This window comes from Polistes dominula, unplaced genomic scaffold (genome assembly GCF_049000335.1).
Source record: "Polistes dominula isolate Pdom_NZ unplaced genomic scaffold, Pdom_raw_medaka contig_18, whole genome shotgun sequence".
Lineage (NCBI taxonomy): Eukaryota > Metazoa > Arthropoda > Insecta > Hymenoptera > Vespidae > Polistes > Polistes dominula.
Genome location: NW_028301164.1, coordinates 1,855,452 through 1,868,184, shown reverse-complemented (window position 1 = coordinate 1,868,184; position 12,733 = coordinate 1,855,452). Strand labels below are relative to the sequence as shown.

General features: G+C 29.2%; 1 protein-coding gene across 8 annotated transcripts in view; it reads left to right on the top strand.

The window, feature by feature from the left end:
* Window positions 1-12,733, top strand: part of LOC107068621 (uncharacterized) — a 206,118-nt gene that overhangs the window by 132,492 nt on the left and 60,893 nt on the right. For all 8 annotated transcript variants that reach the window (XR_016178742.1, XM_089178982.1, XM_089178981.1 and 5 more), the window contains one exon: window positions 3,466-3,511. The gene's annotated coding sequence lies outside the window, so the exon portion shown is untranslated. The remainder of the gene's footprint in view (window positions 1-3,465; window positions 3,512-12,733) is intronic.

Here is a 12,733-nt window from a genome sequence, read left to right as displayed (position 1 = left end):
CCCTTCTTTCTTCCCACCCCCATCTTTTTACTACGGTCAGATAAATATTTTTTATCTGCGACAAAATGTAAAATTTTTGTTTTATTTTATTTTTTATATTTCGCATAAAACACACACGCAAACGAGTTGTATGCAAATGATAGTAAGAAAATTTATTTTGTTAAAATTAACAAAATTAATTTCAATTTTGTAATATATAGAATGAAAGAAAATGAATAAATAATATTTTGGTTTATTTAAATTATTCATCTAGAGCAAATGAAATCTATGAGAATTGATAATAGTGAAACAAATAAAAATTGAGTGCAAACAGATATGAATGAAAATAATATGACGACAGATAGAGGTAGATCGTCGTGAACACATCGATCATAGTAACACACGTCAAGCATTGTTCGAGAATGTTATCACAAAAAGAAATCTATGTGTATGTACACACATATACATACATATATATATATATAGCTTTTTCAATACATATCGAAAAAATATCGACTCGTCAAATTTGCAGTTGCATTCAGAATAGAATAAGAATTTCTCTTGAGATTTTTCACTAGAAAAGAAGAGATATACACATATGCACACGTATAAATGTAAAATACATATGTATACTTCTATTTTTTACATATATGTATTTCCATATTTGTATCTACTATTTTTCTTTACATTGGGAATAGGATAAAGAAAAATGATACTCATTAATAATTCAATATTATCATATTTTCTTTTGTTTTGTTTTGATAAATAGTATTTAAAAAAAAAAAAAATGAGTTTTAAATAAAAATAATTCAATGTAAATTACTTGGAAATTTGTAAAAACCAATCGGGTATAATGTTTCGTAATGAAGATTAATTAATGAAAATCAATACGTAGGAAACAATAAAATTGTATTATTAATTAATATTAAAAAATCTTAATGGGAAGTAATTGCATATCAGAGTATCCAATCTCATAGATAGAATAATATTTCTTACTTAAAAAAAAAAAAAATTAATAAAAAAGGGTACACATTCATCAATAAGAAGAAAAGGTAAAAGAAAATCTGGACTAAGAATACATCATCCATATTAGTGATGACACATATAATATTAATATTAGTGTTAGTAAAAACATAATACAATATTTATAATAAACCTAGTAGTAGTAGTAGTAGTAGTAGTAATAGTAGTAACAGTAGTAGTAGAAGTAATAAGAGAAAACTCGGGATAACTTGAATACGAGCCATTGGTTCGCATGCATCGTTGACGTTGCAACGTGGGGTTGTGTAAAGCAGCAACAGCAGCACACACGTTGTGTGTTCTCGCCTGCATCGACCTTTTGTTTTTCACACATTAGCCAACGCGTTCTTTTCCTAACATACAAGTGAAAACTATCCAACTCTAACACACACACACACACACACACACACACACACACACACACACACACACACATACACATACTTATATGAACTTGCATACAGAGTTAGGTTAGCTAGAAGCCTAGGTTGCCAAGGTATATTTCAGTCTTTCTTCCGTTGTGTTGTGTTGTTGAACGGGTAGGAAAAGGAAGGAAGGAATGAACGAATGAACGAACGAATGAACGAGTGAACGAACGTTAAAGTACAACACATGTCGCCCTAGAATAATCGGAGGAGCAGTAAAAGAGGAGCTCTCTATTATGGTTAACCGTGCCTTCAGAATCCAACCCATTGAATATAAGCTCTCCTCCTATCTTCTCACTCCCTCTCTCTCTCTCTCTCTCTCTCTTTCTCTCGTGTCGTCCTTCTGAAAAGGACGACGACACCAACTCGTTCGATAGAAAAAGAAAAAAAGAATAATAAAAAGAGATGTAAGCACTTTAAGCTTCTTTTTTATTTTTTTATCATCGGTGTAAATAGAAAGACATAAATATTGGTTTTTGGGTGTAGTATTTTATATTTACATATGGGTATCGGGATCGTTGTAGAATTTTTAATTGATTGGTTGATTTTGTACAAAAGATTTGTTATGTTATAACAAGTTTTTTTTTTATAATTTGTTGTTATCGATAATTGACCAATTGTCTGTTTGATTCGAAAGAATTTGTTGAAAATGATGATGGATTTGTCGATAAATTAAAATATACGAAAGAAATTTATTTCCAGGATTTTAACTAATTGTTTTAATATCTTATTTACTTATAATAATAATAATAATAATTATTATAATAATTATTATTATTATTAGTTAGAATTATAGGAACTCGAAAGTTCATTGCTGCAAATACCAAGTCCAACCACTGTTCCCGTCCCTGAGCGCAATTCTTCCATCCGCGGTCTTCATATATATTTATATATGATAGACAATAATTTAATTAATGGGTAGATTCTTTTCTTTTTTTAATTTGTTTTTTTTTTCTATAATATTTTCTTATTTATCTTTTTTTCCTTTTTATAGATGAAACAGAAAGATTTTTATTTATGGGATATTAATACGTTAAGTTTGTTCTGTTTGGAGTTCCGTAGATATTTGTAGTTGTTGATTAAAATGGAACACCGAGTAATTGTTTGACTTCCATTTTCAACTCGATACGAACTTCTATATATATATATATATATATATATATTTAACTTTATTCTTTTTTGTTTTCTTATACTTTTATAATCAAAAAGACAAAGAAATGAACACTCGATAAACATCAAGTTAAAAAGTAATAATGATTTTTATTACATAAATTTTTTCTGTTCTAGTGATCGAACTTTAGGTAGAATTTTGTCGAGATTTCTTAATTGAATTAAATTGAATTTATATTATTATAAAAATATTGTTGAATACAGCTTCGTTTCCTTTTTTTTTTTGCAATATAAAATTGATACAAAAGTCGTTAAGTTATTAAAAGTTTCTTTCGAGTTATCGATTCGTCGTTAGTATCGAGAAAAAATGTTACAGTTTAACAGGCTGTTGAACTCTTCTTTTCCATTTTTTTGTGATATTATAGTAGAATGAACGAATCGGTAAAAGTATGTATATATATATATATAAAACACACACACACACACATATATATATTAAAACTGTCGGCATTCAAATTATGTGGCACCGTTACGTTCTTCGCAGAGAATATGCGTTAATATAGTATTCATGACATTTAAGATGAAATGCTTGTGAGAATAGAATACTTAATTATTCAACCGTGTATCGATTAAATTATTCTAAAAGGTATTACTTTGATATATTACATTTTTGTTTAAATTTGATTTTTATTTACGAAAGTAAAAATATATAAATTTAAATATAATTTGTTATCACACACACAAATTGAATAATTAAGAAAACAAATATATATATATATATATATATACGTAGTATTTGAAAAATAAATAGGAAAATAATATTTAAAAATTACAGTATTGTAACATGTTAAAATAAATGATAAGAAAAAAATGAAAAATGTCATTTAAAATGTAAAATATTTGTTATCATTTGAATATTTTCTTATTGCAGATTTTCTCGGGGAAAAAGATTGGATGGATAATACGATTTAACGAAGGTAATATTTATTATAAAATTATTTTTATCGGTCTTTCGTGGTCTATATTATTAACGATAAAATGTGTGAAAGAGATAGGAGGAAAATAGTTACGATAGTGTAAAGAAGAGAGCTTTTCAGGAATGTTCAACGGACAATTAACCGACTGGATTTAATGCGTAAACCTAAATATGCCAGAGTGAGAGTTTGACCTGAAATTTTCCAACTTTCCCTGTAACAACAAATTGTTTCACATTTGAATAGTTTTAATTAGTGTTAATTAGCATACCACCACCATAACTTACAAATACTTATATATAATGTTTTCACCTTAGTTTTACGAAAATTATATTATTATCTAGCTTCTCGCGATTCGTACGATAAACAATTCGATGGTACGAACAATTTTAAATCTGAATATTTTTTTTTCTACACTTTCAATTTTTATTTTTTATTTTTTAGTTTCTATTTAGTTTCGTAATAATTACAAGATAATCGAATAAACGTTGAATTAAATTAAATTAAAAATTTGATTATATTACATGGTTATTTTAAAACAAGGTATCAATCAAAGTTAGTTCATTTCAATGAACAAAAAAATATATTTTGTTCTAAAAAATGAATCCACCCAAACGACTATCGTTAATATTTGTGGAGAAAAGAAATGTTTAAAGAACGTTTTATTTGATAGAGTTATTTTTCTGCTTTTTTTGTTTTTTGTTTTCTTTCCATTGTATAAAAATCTTAACTCGATGAAAATATTTCGAGCGTGCTTATCAAAATTGCTAAATAAATATCGAATAATCCTCGGGAATTATTTTTTTTTTATTAAAAACTTCAATTATTTGATTTATTTGTCTTAGAAGGTAATCAAAAACGTGTGAAATTCCTAGATATATCCAATAACTAGCTATCCACGAACATATAATCTACGGTTTCGTGATCATATGACGAAATGAGGTGAATTATCGTCGGAAATGTATGCTCTCTCTCTCTCTCCCTCTTTCTCTCTCTCACACACACACACTAACTCTCTCAATCATGGTGTATGCGTATGCGTCACACTTGAGTGAACGTGTACTCGGTTAGACGTAGAACGCATTTGAAGGGCTGCACGATGCAATACGAAGAGAAAGTTTGCTGGATTCGGGTTGGTTTGCTGCTGGTCGTGGTGGTGGTACGAGAGCTTTGGGCTTGCGATAGAAATTTGTATATGGGTGGGATGTATGTGTATTATTCGTATGTGTGAGGATATATATAGTGTATAGGTGAGAGGAAAAGCGAAATAGACACCCCTTGTGTGAGTGTGTAAGAGCAAGTGAAAGAGAGGAAGGAAAGGGAAGGGGTTGGAAGGGAAAGGGTGGGAAGGTTAGGGGAAGGGAGTCTGAGGCAATCCTTTACGACCCTGCTCGTTGTCAGAGTAAACGCAAATGCATTTTGCAGTTGGGAACGTGGATCGTAATAGTAGTAGTAGTAGTAGTCTCGTCGCATAAGTCGTACTTGTATTTGTAGTTGTAGTTGTAGTTGTAATAGTAGTAGTAGTCATCCTCAACGACGAATAGAAGAGAACGGAAACGACGAGTACGTTGTGTTCTTCGTGAATTCAGACACCCTTAAAAAATCGTTGAAAAAACTCATCGTTAAGTGCGACTACGAAAAGTAGAAGGAGAAGGAGGAGGGGGAGGAAGAGGAAAGTAGAAAACTTTGTCAGTATTGAAGAAAAGAGGGAAATAAAAAAAAACAAAAATGATGAAGTAAAAAAAATTTGGGCAGCCAAGAGGGGAAAAGAAAAATAAAAAAATAAAATATAAGAAAAAAGGTAAAACGACAATTTCCCCTTCAATTTTCTTTTTACCCCTGTGAACCTCCTCCCCTAACCCTCATGGCATTTGATTCAAACTGAAAAAAGTTTCGACAATTTTGATCCTTTTTTTTTTCTTTTTCTTTTACTCGGTAAAAGTGTTGAGATTTTTTTGTTTTGTTTTGTTTCTTTTCCTTTTTATTCACCTATTTTTAGTTCGTCTAGTTTATCGTAGCAAACAAACGTCGTGAAATGCCTGTTTAGATTCAATCTCGGGGATAAGGCATCGCGTTACCTTGGATCTTTCTCTTGACACGTCGTAGAAAATCTGAGAAACTTTGCTTTACCAACTTACATTCTTGAGTGTATCTTCTCTTCGTGGTACGATGGTTTTCCCAACGTTCTTGGAATTTTTATTACATAATTTTCTCTTCTCTTTCTTTTTGTTTTCTTTTTTTTTTCTTTTGCTTTTTATCCACACCACTCGGGGTGGCTTGAGTATGGTGAAAAATGAGATCATTTGTTTTCTCGTAATTTAAGGTGAGATATCTTTTTTGTATTGAAATTTGTAATACTCGTAGTTTAGTTTCCTAACAAAAATAAAAATATTAAATATTGATACGATTTATATAATTATTAAAAAAAAAAAATAATTTGTAATATTGACGAATACACATGCTTCGTTCAATGTTTCAAAAAATTAATAAACTTATGGTGTACCTTTCTAGAGAAGTACCAAATGAAACTTAACAAATTATTATTAATTTTTGTTTGTGCTTAATGAGTGTATAAGAAAAAAATAACAACACACAATTGTTCTCTTAGAAAAAAAAAGAGAAGAAAAATAAATATTTAAATTCAGATAAAATAATGTTAATGAAATGGAATTCATAGTAATACGAAACGAATAAGAAAATGTAATAAGAGAAAATATTGAAAAGTTAAAGTAAAATTGAGTCGTCATTATTCGTAAAATACTATTGCTTCGTTAACGAGATTTTCTTCTTTTTATTCTTATTCTTCTTATTCTTATTCTTATTCTTCTTATTTTTATTCTTATTCTCGCTTCACGATTGTATCCTACGGCATAGCTTTATACAAATCAAGAGAACTCTTTAAATCGTTTCTGTTTTCTACTAATAGTTTCGAGCGATCCCTTCGTTTTCTCCCATTAAGCATTTCCGCGAACTGAGAGTAGGAAAAGGGGAGAGAAGGAAGGGAAGAGGTGGAGGGTGAGGGATGGGGGTAGAAAATTGGAGCGACGATAATTAAAGAAGTTTTATCCGAGTCCGATAGGATCCTGTGTAAGTAATCTTTCCAAGTCTTTCTGTCTACTCACTTCTCTTACTTTACTTTTTTTTTTCTTTCTTTTTTTTTTCTTCTCATTTCAAAAATAAAACAAGAGAGAAAAAAATAGAAGGAAGGAAGAAAGTAAGGAAAGTAAGAAAGTAAGAAGAGATATGACTATTTTCAAACTTGAATAACTATTTCTTATATTATATAACAAAGTTACTTCTTATGTAATGATGTCAGTTTTGAAAAATAAATCGAATTAATCATTTTTTTAAATTTCATTTTATTCTTCGTTTTTTTTTCTTTTTTTTTTTTTTTTTTTTACTATAAGAAAAATCATTTTTCATATTACAAAATATAAGATTTGAGCTTAACTTAGTTAAAAAAAGTTAAGCTAAATCTTAGACGAAAAATCTATAATCTGACATGTAGATATGAAAAGAAAATATAAGTAGCTTATTCCATATAGGATTATCTTTACTAATTTCTCTCTTCAAAAATAGTTCATATATCTATCTATCTATCTCATCTATCAACAATGATTTATATCTCTCCTATCTCGTCTCTTAAAAACTAATATCGTTAAACTAATATAGTAGTCAGTATGTCATTCACTATCTCGATAATTATCAAAGTTAAAATCGTTAATAACCATAATTAAAGTACTAGCAATAAATTTTCAAAGGTATATCAACGTGCACTCGAGTTGCAGATGATCGAATAAAGCTTGAAAAACTTTCGACAAGGAAAGAAAAAAAATCAAGAAATTGCGTATCGTTCCAATTAAAAGTAAGCTGGGGTTTGGTTAGGAAGAAGATATTTTCTTGAATGAAGATAGAACTAGAAATTAGAATGATGATGGAAAAGAGATAGAGAGATTAGTATACATGACTCTACGACTACTCTACTACTAACTCGTGGATGGGTTATACGTACTCTATGAGTTAACACGTACATTTAAACTTACATATATACATATAACACAGTCACATATACACATAGAGATAAGGAATGTTTGCATTCGTATGAGAGAAAGAGATGATAGAAGGGGAATAGAGAAAATAGTAGTAGAGAAAAGGATGGTAAAGAGAAGAAGAAGAAAAAGAAGAAGAGAGAAAGAGAGAGAGAGAGAGAGAGAGAGAGAGTGTGGGCAAGCTAACCAAACCAGTCAGCCCCATCGTACGACAGAAGAGATAGCATTATCAGAATTTCGTTGAGGATGGGGTATAAACTCCACTAATTTTAACTAACGTTGGAAATATCGCAAAACTTTTGAGCAAAAGGAACACACACACACCCCCCACACCCACACCATCAAAACAATTTATCTCTGTGGTCTACTACTCTATACGAATGAACGAACCAAACCACGCGAGTTTAAGGTAAAAGATGGAGAATAAGATCGAAAACGAAGAAGATTTGTAGTCTATCAGTTTTATGCATCTCTCTTTCTCTCTCTCTTTCACACGCCAAGTTAACCCATAGACTTAGTTATACACATACATGCATGCATATACCACAAATACTATTTTATTCGTACAAAGAACAAGCAAGTATACTACTAACAACATATACGTATATATATATATATATATAGAGAGAGAGAGAGAGAGAGAGAGTTAAAATGTCTGGGTGTTTCCATTCCCTTCGACTTCGTACTCTTACTTATCCACTTGCTTTGCTCGCTGTCTGATAGGGGGACTTTAGTACCATCTAAAGTACAGTATAACCCAGGGAATTATAGTACTGCTCCCGTACCTGCAATATATACTTCGTGGTAGCAACTTAATAAGCCGATAGGATAGGATTGCAAAGTAAGAGTGGTGTGTGCTGGTCGAACACCTTTACTCATACTTCAAAAACCCTTCCTTCCTTCCTTCCTTCCTTTCTTGTCGTCGTTCAACCATCGAACCACCGATATTATAGACGTCAAAGTTAATCTTACCGTAATTAGGATATTACTTTAACATATACCTTATTCTTAGATTAATATTCTTATTATTATATTAATTATACTATATTAACTTTCAAGCTTTTCTCATTGATTATTTTATTCTTTGAAATTGTTCCTAATTAATTATTAATTTTTTTATTTACAGATGAATTCTCGATTAATTCGATATCATTTTTTTAAAACAAAAAACATATCTCGTGTTCATTATTTTGATTTTTTTATTTGAGAATTTATTGGGTTACTTAATTATACGTTTGTACTACTGATTTTCCTTTTTTAAGTAATTATTAATGAATAATTAACTCTGAGGTTTTAATATATTATACTGGTACATAATAGTTTAAGATTAAAACGTTAACGTTAAAAAAAAAAAAAAGAAACAACCTAATGCTCGTTCTTAAAATTTATTCATAAAAAAAAAAGATTAGAATTATCTTAGAATTAATTTTACTGCGTAATTATAGGCTCGTATTACTCAATGTATGTTTGAATAATTATGAATGAATAAATTTCATTGATAATAACATACGAAAGTAGAGATAACAGTTTAAAATGAACGCGTTAAACGATTTATATTCATTATACTTTCATATCATATAATACTATAATAAAAATAATATTAATAATAATAATAAGTATTACCAAATCGAACAAAATTTAATTATTAATTTTATTAATATTTATGGTTAACATTTACGTTTGTAACATTCAAAGTTTTAATGATTACCTATATAAATATGTAATATTTCGAAATAAACATATTAAACAAATAAAAATCATTGAAAATTAATCAATATACATATCATACATGATTTAAACATGATAAAAATTATAGAATGAAGATAGATCGTCGCTTCGATGATAAACGAGCAAATAAAAGGGAAAGAAAGGAAGAAAAAAAAACGTATGAAGAAAAAGTCGGGCATATCGTTGACTATAATCACTAAGTAGATATAGATGACTATAAAGAAGGAGAATTTCAGAACAGAATGGTGATGATGGTAGCTGAAGGATAACTGTGGCAGCTCTTTAGCTTCCTTTGAAGCAAAAGGGAGTTGAAGGGAGTTGAAGGAGAATGAGGGGGTTGGAATTTAGAAGGTTTTAGTATTGAGCTTTTAAGTAGAATTTATCTCGAGCTTTTGACTATAAGCAGATGCGGTTTATATTCGTTCTTAGTATAGAGATAAGTTTAACGTGAAAATTCGAGTATGACGATCGTACTTACGTTATCTTTACATTAGGTAGTCTCGACTATACCTCAGTGAAAGAGTGTCCAGAATAAAAGAGGGAAACAGGTGGAAGGTAAGAAAGAAAAGAAAGGAAAAGGTATAAGAGAGAAAGAGAAAGATAGAAACGAATCTCTATTTCTTCCGCTCGACGCGTTCGTGAAAACATCCTCGTACGCTTTAACGCTTTGACAACGACGTAAGACAGTAATTTATAATCCCTTAAAACGAGCGTTTCTCTACCTTAAGGAAAAGAAAGCTGTGTGCTGCTTATCTAAGAAACGCACACTAGAATAAGAGAAAGAGATAGTACGAAGGAATAGAAAAATGTTCTGAGGAGTGGGAGAGGGAAAGATAGTGAGTGAAAGAGAACTTTAGAGTGAATGAGAGAGATAGATATTTAAAGAAAAAGACATTTTAGTGAAAGAAAGAAAAGAATAAGAAAAAGCTTTCGGTAGGAAAGCTTTTTAATGGCCAATATATCTCGTTACTTTTATCGTATTCGATGAAAACAAGTATATATCGTTCTTATTTTATTATTTAAACTTATTTTTTTCTCTTTTTTTTTCCTTTTTTATTTTATTTTTATTTCTCTTTCATCTTATATATATATATATATATATTAAAACACTTGCATAATAGATACGTTATGACTTGTAACTGTGTATACTATGGATGTGTGTTTAGTTAGTATTTGTATTTAAATGTATACGTTGTATTTATATGTATTATTATGTTATTCAATGTTTTATCTTGCTGACGAGATTAACTTCAAAGTAATATATTTTTCTCTAAAGGATGTTGCTAAATCTCGTTAATATTTTACTTTAACAATTTCTTTTCTGATGCTTTTATCATTTTCTTTTCATTCTCTTAGTTGTTGTAATCATTGTCGTTGTTTTTTTATCCATATTCTTAAACGTTGGTATCTTTCATTTCCTGTTAATTAAATTTTTCATAAAATTTCTTTACGAGAGAGAGAAAAGATCTCAATTGAGTATCGATCAGATTGATTTGTTTGTTTTCATTCTTTTATGTTTGAATTTTACATTTTTATATTTTGATGATACGCGTTATTTAACACATCAAACGTTTAAATATATTTTTATTTTATTGTCTTCCTATTTTATTGATTCGCTTAATTATTTATTTATTTCTTATCAATGTTTATTCGTGAAATTTATTGAACAGTAGTTGATGGTCTGTATCTCATGTATTCGAAAATCCCAATGTTACAACGGATGTATTATCGACAATTATTAATAAACCAAATGAAATTGTAGATTTCCTCCAGGCGGTAGGGAAAAAAATCACACACACACACATTAGTATACCACATACAAATACCCATGCAAGTTAAATCATGAATTTCACCGAAGACCGGATAATATTAACAATTTCAATACAATAATATATATAAATGTATATATTCACACCGAAACTCCTACTATTCTAATATTTGCATTGACAAATTTACACTTTTTCCATTTGTTCAAAATTTTCACCTATCTATTTATTTTAAATCCTTAATTTATCATACATGTATAAATGTATTCGTATTCCCAGAAGGAGAAAAACATTTTAGTTTCCGATATATTCTATTCGTTGCACACTCGTATATAATGAAACATACATACACACATGAACACACACGTCCATATAAATATATAAACGGAACACATACAAAAGAGACGTATATAATTCTAGTATAAGCGATAGTTCGTTTCATAATCCCCTAGAGATATTAATCGTCATTAGCGTTTGAGGTCAGATTTCAAACCTTTTTTTTAAACCTCATTTTCACAGTGACTGTGTCGAAAAAGTAGGTTACAAGCTTTGCTCTTTGCGGAAATGGAATCTCGCGTTTGTAGACGTTACCGGTGACATCGAAGGATAAAGGTTATCGATTCTTTTCTCATAGAAGACGACAACGACAACGAAGAAGAAGAAGAAGAAGAAGAAGAAGAAGAAGAAGAAGACGACGAGGATAGAAAGTTAGAAGAACGAAAAACGACCTACTATTCTCTCTTTTTCTTATATTCCGGAGATTTCATCTATAAACGCGTAATAATCCGATAGTAGAACGATTTTACGTTGTCCAGTCATCCGTTGAAATTTTGTAAGAACACTTTCAAGTACTTAAAATGACACCAGAGAATTTCTTTATTTTTTTTTCTTCTTTATTTTTTTTTATAAATTATTTTAACTCTTACTCATATTACTCTTCGTAGAAAAATAAATTAAAAGTCAGCTTTACTTTTCTTTCGAAATAATTGATGAATCAAAGAATTCGTATTAATTATATGTTATAAAATTTTATTAGTGATATTAACGAAAGAAACAAAGAGTAGAAAAATGCTTGAACAATGGTTTAATATTTTATTATTAGTGTTATTATTTTTTGTATTGTTAATTTATTATTTATTTCGTCGTTGGTTGATATACTGAAAGAACCCTTTCAAATACTTTAAAAAATTCACTTTAAAACAATTAAATTTGTTTCTATTATTTTTATATAATATTATTTTTACTATTTTCACGTACTACTTCATAAAAAAATAAAAAAAATAAATGAGTTTTATTTTTCTATCGAAATAATTAATGAATCAGAGAAAGATTCAGAGAAGATTCATTAATTATGTATTGCAAAATATTATTTCAAGAAAAAATAAAAAGAAAGACATTATTTTATTTTATTTTGTTAAATTTTTTAATTTTAGATAAAGTACGTTCTTATCTTAAATAAAACACGATCATTGAATTAGATGAACTAAAAGAAATAGGATATTTTTTTGGTTTCTTTTATAGGATATATCCGTTGCACCGAAAATAGTCGGGTGGCATTTTCATCGAATCCTTGCCGCTTCAAAAACGAGAGATTCTTCTCCTAGAACTCGATAGTTTTCTTCTTCGTTGTGTTGGCACGAGTAAGGACCAATTTCGTAGAAAATTGCTAGTTCCGTTTGCAA